General features: G+C 47.5%; 1 protein-coding gene across 6 annotated transcripts in view; it reads right to left on the reverse strand.

The window, feature by feature from the left end:
* Nucleotides 1–15,272, reverse strand: part of KANK4 (KN motif and ankyrin repeat domains 4) — a 104,020-nt gene extending 88,748 nt beyond the window's left edge. For 5 of the 6 annotated variants that reach the window (XM_027852742.1, XM_027852741.1, XM_027852737.1 and 2 more), the window contains exon 1: nt 14,141–14,228. The gene's annotated coding sequence lies outside the window, so the exon portion shown is untranslated. Of the gene's footprint in view, nt 1–14,140; nt 14,229–15,240 lie in introns of those variants that run through there. The other variant, XM_027852739.1, reaches the window with a different exon arrangement.
* Nucleotides 15,273–16,866: the final 1,594 nt, after the last annotated feature.

Raw genomic sequence — 16,866 nt, forward strand, 5'->3', positions numbered from 1 at the left:
TTAAAAACATATGGGACACCCAATGGCCAACGCTTGACCCACCATTCTCTTCCTGTTGGACCATTTCCTCACCAATCATCCATTCTCCATCTCCTAGCCATGGATGTCCCCCAAGGTTCTCCCTCTGCTAGAGCTCTCCTCATCCCTCTCAGCTCCCAGGGAGTCAATGATCATCCCTCTTGCTGATGGCTCCAAGACTGATAATCCAGCCCTAGTTTCTCTCCTGAGTTTCAGTCCCACCCCACACCCACCCCTCGCATATCCTGCAAGCATCCCGAAGCATCCCAAATTCAACATGTCCTAAAGAGAAGCCATTATCTTTCCCCCATTCAGCCTCTCCCTTTTCCAGTATATCCTCCAGGCCACTCCCAAAATAACTTTCCTAAAGCCCAAGTCTGACTGTGTAATTCATTGCCCTACTCAAAACCCTACACTGTTTCCCCACTGCCTTCTCAGCTCAGCATGGAATCTCTTCATGGACCAGCCACCTTTCCTGACGATGCACACACCTCCCACTGCACACTACAGTCAAACTGGCCTCCTGGCTGTCTCTCCAAACGTGTCTTTGCGCCGGCTATACCCCTCCCCACCCCCACAATGTCTACCATCTGGCTTCTGTTTCTTAGTTAACTTGGTCATCTTTTCAGGCTCCAATCCTGTGCCACTTTCCATGGGAATCCTTTCCGATGCTGCACAGTGCAGTAGCACTTTCTACCTCCTCAAATTACCTTGTGCTTCCTTATCTGGGTAAAATGCTACATCCCTCAACAGAATATAAGCTCCTTGAGGGCAGGACCTGTTCTATCTCAGTAGGTCCACTGCCTTACACAGAATAAGCACTAGAAATATTTGGAGAACGATGTACATGACAGAAGTTCATAGTTTCATTTATAATACTCTTTGTGTTTTCTTTGTGGGTTGAAATGTTTGTTAATGATTAAGTCGATAATTTAAAAAAATTTAAAAAAACACTGAATAAGAACCTACTATATTCAAAAGGCAAACACTGAAGCTGTGTCCCTTCCCTCCAGGACCTGACATTGTGCTGGTAGCCTGCCCACAGACAAAAGCACCAAGGGCAGAATCAGGAAGGGCTTCTGGCAGGAGGAGGGGCTGAAGACAAGCCTCGGTGACTCACCTCTTCCTTCTGTGCTTGACAGGCAGATAGGATGGATGATCCCCTTTCCATTCATCGGCTCACCTGCCCCCCACGACAACCCTTGGGGTAGATCCACTAGGTGTTGCTGACCCCATTAGAGATGAGGACACTGAGGCTCAGAGGGGTGATGCTATCTGACTCACCTACGGTCACAGAGCTAGTAAGTACTGGAGGCAGGATTTGAACACAGGCCTCCCAGCAGGCCAGCCACTCACTCCACAAGCCAGGCTTCTAGGCATCTCAACTTGACTAAGCAGGCAACAGGAAGCTTGAAAGACTGCTGAGTGGATGCAATGGCTAGAGCTCTGGCCCTGGAGTCAGGAAGAACTGACGTCACTTAACTTCTACCAGCCTCAGTTTTGTTATCTGAACAGTGGGATAATAATATCAACTCTCTCCCAGAATAAGAAGAGATAATATTTGTCAAGAGTTCTGCCCACTTTAAAGCACTATATAAATACACTTAAATATATATATAAAAAATAAAAATATAAATTTTATAAATATACTTAAATATAATATACAAATATACTGAAACACACAAATAAGTTATATAAATATATACATTACATGAACATACTAAAATATAAATATACCTAAATGCCTAAATATAAATTATACAAATATGCTTAAATATGTAAAATATGAATGCATAAATTATAGGAATATATTTAAATATTAAATATAGCATGTATATAAATGTGTGAGATATATATTTATATATAAACATATGAATACAATTAATTACATAAATTTATTTTTATATTATATTATGTAAATAACTTAAATATATAAATAACATACAGGTTTTAATGAAAAGGGGAAAATGATTACATCTAAGCACAAAGAAAATTAGTCTGACAGCAGGGCACAAGCTCATAAATTTAGCATGCAGAGGAACCCTGAGAGGTCATCTAGTCTAACCCCCTTATTTTACACATGGGGAAACTGAGACCAAGAAAGATTAAGTGACTGGCCAAAAGTTATTCAGTTGGTAAGCCTTGGAGGCAGGATCTGAACCCACATCGCCTCACTCCAAAGCCACTGTTCATTCTGTAATATAAATGTAAGCACAGGGTGGGCTTCCTCTTGTCCTTTCAGCCCCAGTGCCTGAAACATGGCAGCCCTTTCAGAAATGCTGGCTGGCTGAGAGAGTGAGGAATTCTAAGGTGCCAGAGCGCCTCTCTTGGCCTGGGACAGAGTGGGGGCCAGAAAGCTGCACGGAGGAGGACTCAGGGGTCCAGAGGTGGGGTCACTAGCCGTCCCTGCAGGAGAAGGAGGCCCAACAGGAAAGGGAGGTCCCCTGGCTGCTGCCCAACCCCAGGGCAGCGGGAGCCCGAGAAGCCTGGCCCCTGTCCAAGGCAGCCTTTACTGCCCTGTTAATGGGTTACCCAGACACACATCCAGGGCATTTACCAACCCTCCTGGGGGGCTAGGGAAAGACTGTCCACATCAGGGTTTTCTTCCTCTTTTTTCTGTTCTAAATGAGTAAGCGCTGGATCCCTGATGAGGCTGTGTTGGGGCCAGGCTTTCCATCAGTCCTGAGCTGCCTGCAGCCCCCTCCTCCCAGCTCCCAGGCAGGACAGGAGGGTGGGAGAGCTCCAGCAGACCACAGCAGGATGAAAGGTCCTCCGTCCCCACAGCCGCTGCCCCCATCAGCAATGGGCTTCCCAGCTCCAAGAAAGGGAAAGGGCTCCATGGTAAACACCAGTCAGGAAATGGGGGAGGGGCTGGATCCTATTTCAGAGGCGCCTGAAAGTTGGCGGCTCCAGGCCTGTTCCCTGGCAGTCCAGTGTGTCCTCCTGACCCGATCCTGGGGCCGAACCGATGAAAAGGCATTTGCGAAGCATTCCCCCCACCATGTGCCAGACAGTGTGCTAACTGTTGGGGGAACAAAGACCACTAGCCAAGGAAGATTCAGGGTTCAAATTCTCCCACACTAGCTGTGCTGCAGCACTTAATCCCTATCCGCCTCAGTTTCCTCATCTGTAAAAGGGGGATAACAAAAGACACCTAATTCCCAGGGTTCTTGTGAGGATTGAATGAGATCACCTATGTAGAATGCTTCACAAACCCTAGAACACAGGTGTTATTATTTTCCCCTTTTTACAGATGAGAAAACCAGACAGGAAGAGGTTGAATGATTTGCCCAGGGTCACATAGCTACAGGTAGTGAATGTCTGAGGCAGGATTTGAACTCGGGTCTTCCAGACTCCAGAACTTGCACTCTATCCACCCTAGCTGCACAATGTTATTTATTAAATGTTAGCTCTTATTATTATTAGTACTACCCTGCCTTGAACTCTTCAGTGGGGATGCCATCAAGCAGCACTGATAGCTGTCAGAGCCCGCCCGGCCACACTGGTGTATCCTTCGTGGGGAGGTCGTAGTTTAATTTACTCTGACTGAGGACACCCCCCCACCCAACCAGGGAGGCAGAGGGGCCTAATCCACACCTGACTAAAAATAACCTCGGGGTAGGGGGAGATGGGGGATGGGGAAAGGGGAGTGGGTCTTCTGGCCCATCTCCTTGCCTACAGACTAGACAGGATGAAAGACCATCCCAGACATTGGGAATCTCTCCTAGTTTTCAGGACCTCAGTGGAATGTGGTTACCCAACTAGCCTCCACAATCTGTGAGCCTTCTCTCCCAGCCAGGAATGTTGGATCTCTGCCTCCCACCCTCCCACCAGCCTTCCCACCTCCAAGTTTTTCAAGACCCGAGGGAAGCTTTTCCACTTCCCCTCCCAGCCTGACTCCACATTTCAGGCTTTGGGAGTCACAGGGCAGGGCTGGCCCCCAGGACGGCTGCCAAGGAGTCAACCTCTGTCTTGCATTCCTTGTCTGGGGTCCTTTGCTCTATTTTACCTCCCCTCCCTGAGGAGTTCGGTGTGCTTATTCATTTAATCAGCAAACATCTCCTAGGGTCCTATGGAGTCAAGAGAGCTGGGTTCAAACTCCGCCTCTGATATTTATGAGCTATGGGATTTGTGGCCTTCCACTTCTCTGAGACTCAGTTTCCTCACTGGTCAAATGAGGGCTTTGAACTAAATGGCATCCAGACACGTCTCCTACCTCCAGTTCCAGATCCTAGAAGACCTGGGATCAAATCCTGCTATTGATTCCATGACTCTGAACAAACCTTGTCCAAACCTCTGAGCCTCGTCCCTAAAACTGGGGGTGGGATAGATTGGCCTTGATGCCTTCAAGGTTCCTTTCAGCTATGACCCATATAATAAGGAAGACAAGATGACCACTTTCCCCCAAACCTCCCTGTTTCTGTCAAAGGTTCCACCATCTTTGAAGTCACCCAGATTCAAAACTCTGGAATCATTCTCAGTTCCTCAGTCTCCAATGCCCCGGAGAGCCAGCAAGTAGCTAAATCTTGTCATTTCTCCTTATACAACTTCCATCCCATGAGCTCCCTTCTGTCCAATCACACAGCCCCCTCACCACCTCTAACCTATTCAGTGTCCTGGACCCAACTGTCCTGGAAGTCTCCAGTCCATTCCCATGCTGCTTTCAAAGTGGCTTTCCTAAAGTGCACATCTGGCCATGTTTCTCCTTTGCTCAATGACCATCACTGGTTCCCTATTACCTCTTTAAACAAATTTAAACTGCTGCATTGGCATTTAAAGCTCTTCACAACCCACCCCCTTTCAGCCTTATAAATTACTCCCCTTCATATATTCTGTGGTTCAGCCAAACTAACCATCTTGCTATTCCTCTCACATGAAACTCCATTTCCCATCTCTGCCTTTAATAATAATAGTAACAATAAGAGCTAACATTCACATAGCACTTACTATGTCCTGTACTTTATTATCTCATTAGATCCTCACAACAACTCTGGCATATAGGCACTATTTGTGCCCATCTGACAGATGAGGAAACTGAGGCAAACAGTGGGTAAATGACTTGCCCAAGGTCCCATGGGCTAGTAAGTGTCTGAGGCTAGATTTGAACTCTAGTCATATTGACTCCAGCACTCTGTCCACTGAGCCACCTAGCTTTCCTTTCACCCGGGGAAAGCTCTCCTCCATACCTAGAATGTCCTATCTCCTCACATCAACCTCTCAACATTTCTAGTTTCATTCATACCTCAGTTCAAGCATCATTTACAAAATATCTCCTCCTCTCCTCAGCCATTGATGTCTCTCTTCCCACCCCCGAAATTACCTTGAATTAATTTTATATACATTTTCCATATGCTTCTATACGTCTATGTTATCTCCTCCAACGGAAGGTAAGGTCCTAGAGGACCCGGATTGTTTCATGTCTATCTTTGTATGCCTAGTGCCTAGCACTGTACCTGGTGAATGGTAGTCATTTAAGAAATGAATGTGAACTGATTGAGTGAAGAGGAGATCCGTTTAGATTATCTCTTTAAACTCTTCATCTATGATCCTGAAATGGAGAAATGGGGGCCAGGTTCACTGGAAGGTTAGATGTGCTCAAAGATGGTCAGTGATATCCACAGTGTTGTATTCCCTACTTGCATGTAAGCTCCTCGTGGTCAGGGTTTGTTTCATTCTTTGTCTTTGTATCTCCACCACTGAACAAAGTGCTCAGCACACAGTAGGAGCTTAATAAATGCTTTCTGATTGGCTAATTTCTCAGGAGGAAAGTCTTCAGCGATGTGCCTCAGGATTGTATTTCAGCCCTATCTTATTCAATATTTTAATCAACAGCAGAAGACATACCTAGTCAATGTATAAAGGTCATAAAGCTATGAGAGATAGCTAAAATGCTAGATAAAAGAATCAAGTTTCACAAAGATATAAAAGGTTGGGATGCTGGGCTGAAACTAACAAGATGAAACTTACTAGTGATAAACATAAAGCCTACCCTTAGGTTGCAAGCATCAAATGCAGAAATATAGAATGGGAAACGCTTCTGGTTTACATTAGTTTGTAACAAGTCAACTAGCATTTAGTGAAGTCTTTATCATGTGCCAGACATTGTGCTAAGTACTAGGAAAACAAATACAAGCAAAAAGGATTTCTTCCCTCTAGGAGTTTACATTCTGATGGGGAAGACAACATATTAAAAAGCTAAGGGGTTAAGAAGTAAGCCATGCCTAGCTCAGGCATTTCCTTCAACAGAGGTCCAGCCAGAAGTTCCAGTGGGAGAATGGGGATCTCCACAGCAGTCTGGGCATCTCGAGAGTGAGGAAACTGGGGTGGTAGAAGAAGAGTCTGGAGAATCAGAATCAGAGCCAGAAGAGAAATGAGCCATGGCTGACCTGGGCATTTCCTCAAAGTGTAGGGGAAAGATCCAGGAATATTAGCTGTCCACAAACTCTATATAAGTCAAAAGTGTGAAATGGAAGCCAAAAAAAGCTAATGCCCTTTTAGGCCACACTAAGATGTCTAGGATTAAGAAGGTGATGCTCTGGTCAGACCCCGCCTGCAGTATTGTGTTCAGTTCTGGGCACCATCTTTTAGGAAGAACACTGACAAACTGGAGCTTGGCCAAGATGAGGAAAGGACTGATGATCATGCCAGACCGAAGATCGAGGGGAGACCTGGCAGAGCTTTTATCACTCTCCCCAAGTATCCAAAAAGGCTGTCATGTAAAAGGGGGAGTAAGGAATGGGCTCTCTCAAGAAGTAGTAGGTTCTCCCACCCCAAGACTGGAGGGCTTCAAGCAAGATGGGGTGGCCTCTTGGGCTGAATGACCAGTTGTGTTGTTGTAAGGATTCTTACTCAGGTATAGGTTAAATCTTATGGCTTCTCAAGGTCCCTGCCTCCTCCAAGATTCTATGACATTAACAAATGGGTAGAAGTTACAGGGAAAGAGATTTCAGATCAATATAAGGAAGAACCTTCTAGGAAATTCAGGTTGAAGTTGCTCTCTTCCTCTCCAAAATCCTCTTTGGGGTGTTATTCCACTCTCTTGCTACCCACAGGCTCTCAGCTACATTCTTGCTCTACCATTCTCCATACCCCATCCCTACCCAAAGTCTCTCTTCCCTTCAATTTTCCCCATTTACAAACACCGCTTCTCTGCCCCTCACCTTTCCCTGCCCCTTCCAGAATGCCCTTGACCAAGCAATTCTAGCTTACGTTAACTTGGTGAGGCATGTTAGAAAACAATTCGTCTATAAGAAATGAAACATGAATTGCATTAGTAAGAAATGTTGACTATGAGATATTTACATGGAAAGACTTACATTAACAGATGCAGAGTGAAGTGAGCAGGACCAGGAAAACAAGGAACACACTGACTACTATAATATTAAAAAAAAAAAAAAACAATCAAAAGAAGCCAAAATGAAGGTAACTGTACCAGCCAATCCAACAGATGATGAAACTGATTTCCCTGCTGGTGGTAGAAAAGTAGAAGGCTATGGGGGTGGAATGGAACACATACTTTCAGCCACAGTCCCAATTGGTTGTTTTTGCTTAACTATTTTTCTTTGGTATAAAAGAAGGTTCAATTCCTGTGGTGGGGAGAGTTGGGATTATATCCAGAAATGACTGTAATGAAAATAACAAAAGGTATCAATAAAGCTTTTTTTTTTAATTGCTCGAACTACCTATAATTTGAGAGGCAATCGAAGCTGGGATTGGTGGCACCACGTGCAGCTTACACAGATTACCTAACAAGCCGGTTGGAGATATCCACAATTTGTACATCTGGGTCCGATGAACGTCCAATCCTTTCACCCAAATCATAAAGTCAAGTTACCAAAACTGCTAACTATTCCATCTCTGCCTGCTCCAAAAAAGACATATACTCACAGGAAAGATCCTGGGTGTTAATCCCAGCATGTCAAAGACCTCGAGCGGGAAGGGACCTCCCAAGGCCCGCTATTCCAATCCCTCACTTCACAGGAGGAAACCAAGATTCAGTGAAGCCAAGATGGTTAAGTGACTTATCTAAGGCCACTCACACAACGAGAAGCTTGGCTCTGAAGAAGAGATGAGCACTTCCCACCTCTGCAAAGAAAGGAGGAGAGGGGTAACAATGGCACTAGGACACTGCACATCTGTCAGGTACACTGATGCACTGGTTTGGGCTTTGTTAACTTTTTTTCTCTTTCTTTTTTATTCTTTGGTAAAGAGATGGTTCACTCAGTAGGGAAGGGAAGAGAAATGTATTTGGAAATTAAACAAAAAACGTACGATGTCATTACAAATTTTTTTACATTTTTAAATGAGGAATTAGGACTAGATGATCCCTAAATGCCCTTTTAGCTCGAAATCTATGATCCTAATGAAAACCAAAGGGGAAGGAAGAACTTATTATCTAGAACTTTTGGGGGGTCAGATGAATAATTCAATTGGTTTAATCACTGTCTAGGAGGGAACTTTCCCTCCCAATGCAGAGAAATACTTGCTCTGCAATATACAATCTTGGAGAGTTTCCTGGGGCTCAGAGAAGTTAAGTAATTTGCCCAGGGTCCCACATCGAGGAAGGATTGGAACCCAAATCTTCCTGACTTTCAGGTCCATCTAAAAACAAGATGTTCTAAGTTCTGAACGTTCTATGTTATTTAGGGGGAAGAACTAGTCCAAGAGGGACAAAACCCAGAGTCAGAAGGGACTCAGAGGTCACCCAGACAACCTCCCTGACAAATGGTCACTGCTAAGTGACAGAGAGCTCCCTGCTAACTAGGACGAGAGGACCACTAAGCCCTCTTCCAGCTCAAAATCCATGATCTGATGAAAACTGAGGGAAAAAGAAGAAATTAGTATCTAGAATCTGGTGGGGGAGGTCAGATGAATGATTACATTGATTAATCTGGTCAGTTCATTCTTACTTGAGGCAGCTCTAAGTATTTGTAAGCTTTCCTTCTATCTCCCTAAAAATGGTCTCCGTCCACTTTCTTCCCATTGCTCCCGGTTCTGTCCTGGAGAACAGAGTAAAACATATATGATCTATATGATACAACACATGCGATAACTTTTCCATAGGAGAATCCGTCAAAAAGTCAAAAAGAAAACAAAAACCCATCTCCCTTCATCTACCATCCCTCGCCCAAAAGGCTTAGCCCAGATGCTGGAGAGAAGCTTCTTCTTCAAGTACTATCGGGGCTAGATGGCCCCTCAGGTCCTTTTCCATTCAGGGATTCTGGAATTCTGATTATTCTCTCCTCCACTGACCAGGTTCAGTTCTGTAGCTCCCCAAGGTCTCAGGGACCACCCTCATGACTGTCCTCGGAGCATGCGCCAGTCTGTCCTTTTCAAAATGGCAGCCGGTACTGAAAGTAGTCCAACAGATCAGGAAACTGAGGCCCAGAGAGGGGCAGCTACTTGCCCTAGGTGGCCCGGCTGGGCAGAGTCAGCAGTTGGGGCCAGAGCCCAGCATATTCTGTTGAAAGGCTGTTTTGCAATCTGCACTCTATCCCAAATCTCTCAGAGCCCTTGGGGCATGCTCTTGAAACACCCACACAATAATGTGAGAGGCCACTTGGCCAGAAAGTGGCCTGGGCTTAGAATCAGAAAGATTCCTTTCCTGGCTTCTGGACAAAAGACGAGTTGTAAGCCTCAGTTTCTTCATCTGGAAGATGGAGCAAAGTTGCCTTTGCTCAGAGGTAAGGCAGGAACAACCTTCTGTAAACCATAAAATAATGTGTGGGCTACCATTATTATTTGTTATTATTCACAAAAACCAAAAGGCACTCTGCAGACAGAAAGTGTGGTTTCACCAGAAAGCTTAAGTTGCAAAGACTTTTTTTCTTTATCTGCCCACGGTCAGAAACAGTCACAAAGTAATGGTTATTTGAGGGACAATGGGATGTATGTGGTCCCCAGCATACTAACCCTGGGGTCAGAAAGATCTCCATGCACAACGTTAGCTGGGTGACCTCATTTCTCTGTACCTCAGTTTCCTAATCTGAAAAATGGTAGTTTTTACAAATAATATACAGATACAAGAAATACAAATATGAAAAAACCTATATTGCCTACCTACCTCTCAGGATTGCTGTGAAGCTCATATGAGATCAGTATACAGTGTCTAAGCACATAGTGGGTGCTTAATAAATGCTGGTTGATTGATTGATAAATGCATATGGAATGATTGAGGTTTTCCCTGGCAGGGAATGTGTTTAATTTCAAATATGATGAAGAAAGGCAGCATTTCTGGGAACATAGACTAGAGGATTTCTTCTAAAATAGTCTCTTCCCTGGCCTCCCCACCCCCTCCTTTTAGAGAAGGAACTTTTAAGTAGCCTTCAGACACAACCAATCTTTATCTGCCTATATATCACACTAACAGTCTACTTCAAATCTCAAGACTGCATTTATTTTATTCTGAATGTTGTGGTATGTCTATTTTTAACCAGAAAACCCCCTCTGCCTCTTCCTTAATCCTCCTCTGTAAGGAGAGAGATTGCTCTGAATTCTTTGAAGTATTTTATATACAAGATAAAGACTGTATACACAAGTACTGTGTGTGTATATACGTGTGTGTGTTCTACACACACACATTTCTATGTATACAGTCATAGAGTAGCAGGGCTGCAGGGGACTGCAGGCATCTATCCACCCCCCCCCCCACACACGTTTTATAAGAACAAACTGATGAGGACAGAGAGACATACAGGCAGAAATATCGACAGAAAGACAGAGACAAGAGAAAGAGACAGAGGCAGAAAGACAGGAAGAGAGAGAAAGGGAAACTGACAAAGACTGGTCTATGGTCTCAAAGCAGGAGAGCTGTTGACTTGGACCTCAAATCCAGGTCCCCTGTCTCCCAGGCTTGAGCTCTCTCCATGTCAATATTCCACTCTGTTATCATAAAAAATTCATTCATATGGTGTTTAAAGCTTAACATTCCGCTTTCCTCCCAATAGCCCTGTAAGATCGGTAGTACAAGGGTTATCACTCCCATTTCACAGATCAGAAAACAATTTCCATGAGGGTCATTAACTTGCCCAGAGCCGCTAAGTTACTTTAACCCAGGTCTTCTGATGCTGTTATCTGGGCTCCCTCAAATTTGATGTCCAAGGTACCATCCCTATTTTACAAAAAGGGGAAATGAGTCCCGTTGATATGACAATTTCCCCAGGGCAAAGAGTTAATGAAAGAGCTGAGACCAAGCTGAGGTCTCATAACTCCCCTAACTGATGCCTTTCGCCCTAGAGCTCAGTGTGTGTGTAGGAGAAAGAAAGAGAGGGAAAGGGGGAGGGGGGAGAAAGCAGAAGGAAGAGGCAGAGAGCAGGAAGAGAGGGAGTGAGGGGAGAGAGAAAGGAAGAGGGAGAGAGAAGGGAAAGAGAATGGAAGAAGGAAGATAGAGAGGGAGAAGGAGAGAGGAAGGGAAGGGTGAGGGACATAAGAAAGGAGAAAGAGGAGAGGGAAAAGGCACAAAGAAGAGAGAAAAGGAGAGAAACAGAGATACATATGAGATAACAAAGAGGAGAGAGAAGAAAGAGGAAAGTGGGGGATAAAGAGGAAAGAAAAAAGAGGAGAGGCGGGGGAGAGGGAAGACAGGGAAGGGGGACCCAGAGACAAAGTCCCTGCTGTTTGACTACAAACTCCCTGAGGGCAGGGCCTGGGTCTTAACTGAAAACTGTTTCTCCTCCTCTGCCTGACTTAATAAACTTGTGCTGAGGGCTCGTGGATGAGGGACCAGGTAGACACAGAAAAGCTTCCTCTCAAAAAACCAGTCCCTGAGAAAGCCATAAATCCTTCCCTGCCTCATTTTCCCTACTCCAGGTTGAATTGAAGGTGCTTAAAAAAAGAAAAAAAAGCTACACCCCCCCTCCCCCAAACTCCAAGCCATTCTCTAAACATCTCTTCTTCCAGTTCAGACAAGAATAACGTTTCCAGCTGAGTGTGTATGCATTGCTGGCCTTTCCCCAGGTCCCTTCCCCCCTTACCTACTCTTGCAGGTATCTTAGCTGTATCTACTTATTTTCATGTTGTCTTCTCCCACTGGAATGTAAGCTTCTGGAGGGCAAGAGCTATTTTTGCTTTTTTTTTTTATCTCCAGCACCCAGCACAAAGTAAGAGTTTGATAATTGTTAGTTTATTATTGATGGATTGTAGAAACTTTGAAGCAGGAAGGAGAGTTCTTTCAGTTACATACCTATGGGTATCACTTAACTGTCCTTAACCTCAGTTTTCTCATCTGTAAAATGGAAAATTTTTTGTAGTATCTTCCTCTCAGGGTTGCAATGAGGAAGGGCTTTTACATCTCTTAACATGCAAATATTCCAAAAGGAATTCTCCCTAGCTCTCACTTCCTAATAGATAACCGGTGAGATGGATAGAGGGCCAAGCCTGGAATCAGAAGGACCAGAATTCAAATTCAGCCTCTGACACTAGCTGTGTGACCCTGGGAAAGTCATTTGACCTTGTTTGCCTCAGTCTCCTCATCTGTAAAATGAGCTGGAGAAGGAAACGGCAAACCGCTCCAGTATCTCTGCCAAGAAAATCAAAATGGCTGTGTCTGACGTTGACCTTGGCCGTACCCTTACCTTCCACAGCCTTTGCTCTTACACCTTTGGGGTGGTCCTCCATCCCCCCACCCCCACTCAAGGGCAATGTGGTCTAGTGCAAGGAGGTCACCAGTCACTAACTGGCACCAAACAACCCGGGTTCAGTTGTACCTCCGGCACACGTACTCCCCGTGTGACCTTGGACATATGTTTTTCACTTGCCTGGGCCTCAGTTTCCTCACCTGAACAATGGAGGGCTTTGCTACATGGTTTCCTGGGTTCCTTCTAACTCAGGATCCGTATCTCACTGAGTGAGGATATGCTTTTTTTTTTTCTCATTTTCTTTTTAAAACCAGAACCAGCCCCCACAGAATTCATTCCAGCTTGTGATCTCCCCCCGCCCCAGGGGCACCCTCAGGATCCTCGGGGGGTCTGTTTAGGGGGAGGGGGTGCCTGTGTGTGTAACCGAGGACTCTCTTTGGAGGCAAGAAGACGTGGGGGGCTCCATACCTGCCCCGGACATATACCACCTCTCAGCGCCTCAGACAACTAAGACGATAAGTTTTGGAAGTGGGGCCGACCTGTATTGGTAAAGGGAGTTTCGTCCTCTGGGAACACCTATGAAATCACCGAGGCCACCCTCCTTTCCTCGTCCTCCGGAGACCGCAACCACCTCACAGCAGGAATGGAAGGGGTCAAAGCTATGACCTTGGAGGAGGTGACGGGCAGGAGCCGAGGGGCACCGGGACAGGAACTCACCAGGAGGCTCGGCGAGCTCGCCAAGAGCTTTCGCTGCTCTCCCCTCCCCCACCCCGCCCCTCCCATTTGGAGAGGACCGGACCAGAAAGCTTCCAGCCACTGCGGAGGGAACGAGTAGGGGGGGAGTTCGGGAGTGGGGCGCTGGCGGGGAGGGCAGGACTCGGCTAATGCAGTCTCCCCTCCCCCCGCCCCAACTTCAAGATCTCGCAGCACGCTGGCTTTTCGGAAGTAAAAGGGTTTCAGGCGAGCAAGGTTGGCGAGAGAATTTCCTGAGAGCAGGGAGGCCCCCTCCCCCAGCCCGTTCCTACTCCCCAACTTCCCCCGCACCCCGCTTCCCGGGTCGGGCTGGATGCTGCGCTCGCGGTCCTGCATCCCAGGAGAGGACTGGGGAGGGCAGGGGGCAGGGAGGGAGGAAGAAAGGCTGGACTGCCTGCCTGCCTGCTGCGTCCACCCCCACGTCCCCAGCCCAGCCCAGCCCAGCCCAGCCCAGCCTGGCCTCGAGAGGAGCAACAGAGAATGAGTGGGGGGGGGGGGGTGACTGAGTTCGGCGCAGTTCCGGCCACTGGGCTGGGCTGCAGCGCCGGCCCGATGCCCGCCTTCCCCCCTCAAGCCCCCCCAAACTTGGGGCGCGCCCCCTTCCCCCTCCGCCGCAGGACGGCGACAGCACTCGGCTGGCCTGAACGACCCCATTACCAGTCCAGGACCCCGCGAGGGCTCTGCGAAGGCTGGGGGCTGCAGCTACGAGTAAGGCGGGGGGAGGGCGCGGGGGGGACGCTACGGGGGCAGGAGGCAAAGCCCTCATCCCCTAGCACTCCCGGGAGCCGCCTTACCTCTGCCGAGCTGGCCGCAGGCTCGGGCTCGGGAGTAGATGGCGGGGGCTTGGACTGGCAGCCGCACTCGCTCCCTGTGCGCCCTGGGGCTGGCCAGGAGTGCCTGAGCGGGAGCCCGTGCCCTAGAAGGGCTGTGCGCGTCCCTGGGCTCCGCTGCGCTGGCCCGACGTCCCCTGAGGCTAGCTGGCTGACAAGCGGGCGGCGTCCGGCCCCGAAAGCTGCACCGCAGCCCCCGCCTCCCTTTGCAGCCGCGGAGAAAGAGAGGGGACACACCGCCACGGAGAGCGAGCACTCACGCGGCTCGCGCTTTGGGGGGCGGGGGGATTTTGGAGGCCACCTCGCCCAGCCCCGGGTCGCGCTCGGGACCCCTCCTCCACGCCCGCCTCCCACGGCCTCTGGCACCTCCCGGCGAGTCGGCTCCGGGACTGCGACGGGCCGAGAGCTCCTTTTGCCGTGGGGTTTGCGAAGCAAAAAACTTCAGAGGAGCAGGCTTAGGAGAAGGAGAAAGGGGCTGCCTTTGGGAGGTGGTCGCTAGCAGGAATTAGGAGATCCTGGATTTCGAGCGGGCCAGGGAACCTAGGGAACATCCCAGGCAACTCCCTTTTTTTACTGAAGAGGAAACTGAGACCCAAGGACGGCACATTCTTTGTCCCAAGGTCACACGTAGAAAGTGGCAGCCCCGGGATCCAAACCTGGTTCCTGGTTTATCTTTAAAATATAAAACCAAAGAAGCAGAAAACCTTTATATCAAGAGTTCTTAACCTTTTTTTGTGTCGTGAACCCCTTGAGTAGTCTAGTGAAGAATCATATTTTTAAATGTGTAAAATAAAGTGCATAGGATTATACGTGATACCAATTATATGGAAATACAGTTGTCAATTTTTTTTTTTAAAGTTCACTGGACTCCAGATCAAGGACCCCAGTTTGAAAGGGGTTAGCTACAGTGGGTGGCATGATTGGTAAACTGATGAATATCAATTTGCTCTTCATCCAATGTCTGGCAAGGCACACATTCTGGCCCTCATCCTGCCCCATCATCGTGGCTCAGCCCCGACCCCCAACCCCCGACCCCGGACTGAGTCTCTTTACTGGCTCCTCACCTGTGGTGTTGTTTCGTCCCACGGCCACTTGGGGGAAGTGATCTGAGAAAGTCCCACTCGGCGTTCTGGGGCTGAATGTGTTAGCCCTCCCAGGAGTACTTGCATCCATGAGCCTTGGATGGAGAGAGACAGAGACAGAGACAGAGAGACAGAGATAGGGCCAGAGAGAGCCAGAGCCAGAGAGAGAGAGAGCGTAAAACCAGAAATGTCAAATCCTTGACTAAGACCTTGTTGTCAGTCACACACTGAGTCCATAAGGTGGAGCAGTGAATGGCTAGAATTCCGGCCTTGGAGTCAAGAAGACCTGCTTTAAAATCCCATCTAGACACTTTACTAGTTGTGTGACCTCAGGCAAGCCACTTAACTTTTCTCAGCCTCAGTTTCCTCATCTGAAAAGTGGGAGGAGGAGTAGACTCAGCCTTTAAGGTTCCTTCCTCCTTTAAAGCAAGGAATCTATGAACAAGCACATATTAAGTGCTTGCAAGGCTCTGTGTGACCCAAGGCAAGTCATTTCACCTTTTTGCCTCAGTTTCCTCATCTTTAAAACTAGCTGAAGAAGGAAATGGCAAACCACTGCAGTATCTTTGCCAAGAAAACCCCAAATGGGGTCACAGAGAGTTGGACAGGACTGAAATGACTGAACATCATTGAAGGCTCTGTGCTAAACACTGGAGATACAAAAAAAGGGAAAAACAGAACATACCCTCCAGCAGTTCAGCTTCTAATGGGGGAGCCCCTTCCAGTAAATAATCCAAACAGATGGAGAATGCAGGGGACCTTGGGGGAGGGGCCACTTTGAGCTGTCCTTGACCTTAGGGATCACTTAGGCCAACCCCCTCATTTTAAAGATGAGGATTTTCAGGGCTTTGACATCATCATCCTGATTCCTGCCCCCTTTCAAGCCCAGTTTATAAATTTGAGACCAGAATCTGGTTTCAGATTTTTTTCCACCCTCTACTTTTGAGTTGTTGAACATTATCAGAATGTGTGAGCACCAGTTTGAAGTCAGGGGACCTGGGTTTGAATTCTCTCCCTGGCTGTGGAACCTTGGGCAAGTCCCTTCACTTTCCTAAAATGGGCATTGTCCAGCTGACCTTTCAACTCTGAACTCACTGATGATCTCAAAGGTCTCTTCTAGTTCCGAGGACCTCCTGAGGAACTGGACTCCCCAAGCTGGCTGGCAGTGAGGGCAGACATGGCAGAGAGGAGTTCATAGAATCCTAACTCTGGAGGTCATGACTCTTTATACTCAGGGGAAACATCCAGAGAGGTAAATGATCCAAGGTCATAAAGGTGATACTAGACACTGCCAGGTCCTGTGACCAGAGACCCAGCTCTGTTTGCCCCGGGCCAGGCCTTTTTAAACATCATTCAAACACCAGGCTTTCACCACCAAGGAATTTAGGCAATGAAAACTGTGTAGTCCTCGAAAGCAAGATCTCATCCGAGGTTACTCAGGGAGGGGAATTCATCTTTGGTTTAAAAGCCGAGAGGCTCATCAGGCAAGCACGCTCCATCGGGAGGGTCCGCACCCCAAATGAGCAGCAGCGAGACCTGACCCAGAGAAGAGCCTGCTGACTGGGGAAGCAGCCCCTGGGGGGATGGATCGATTGGTGCTGGCAAGGT

The sequence above is a fragment of the Vombatus ursinus genome, unplaced genomic scaffold (genome assembly GCF_900497805.2).
Source record: "Vombatus ursinus unplaced genomic scaffold, bare-nosed wombat genome assembly UNPS02009824.1, whole genome shotgun sequence".
NCBI classification, from domain to species: domain Eukaryota; kingdom Metazoa; phylum Chordata; class Mammalia; order Diprotodontia; family Vombatidae; genus Vombatus; species Vombatus ursinus.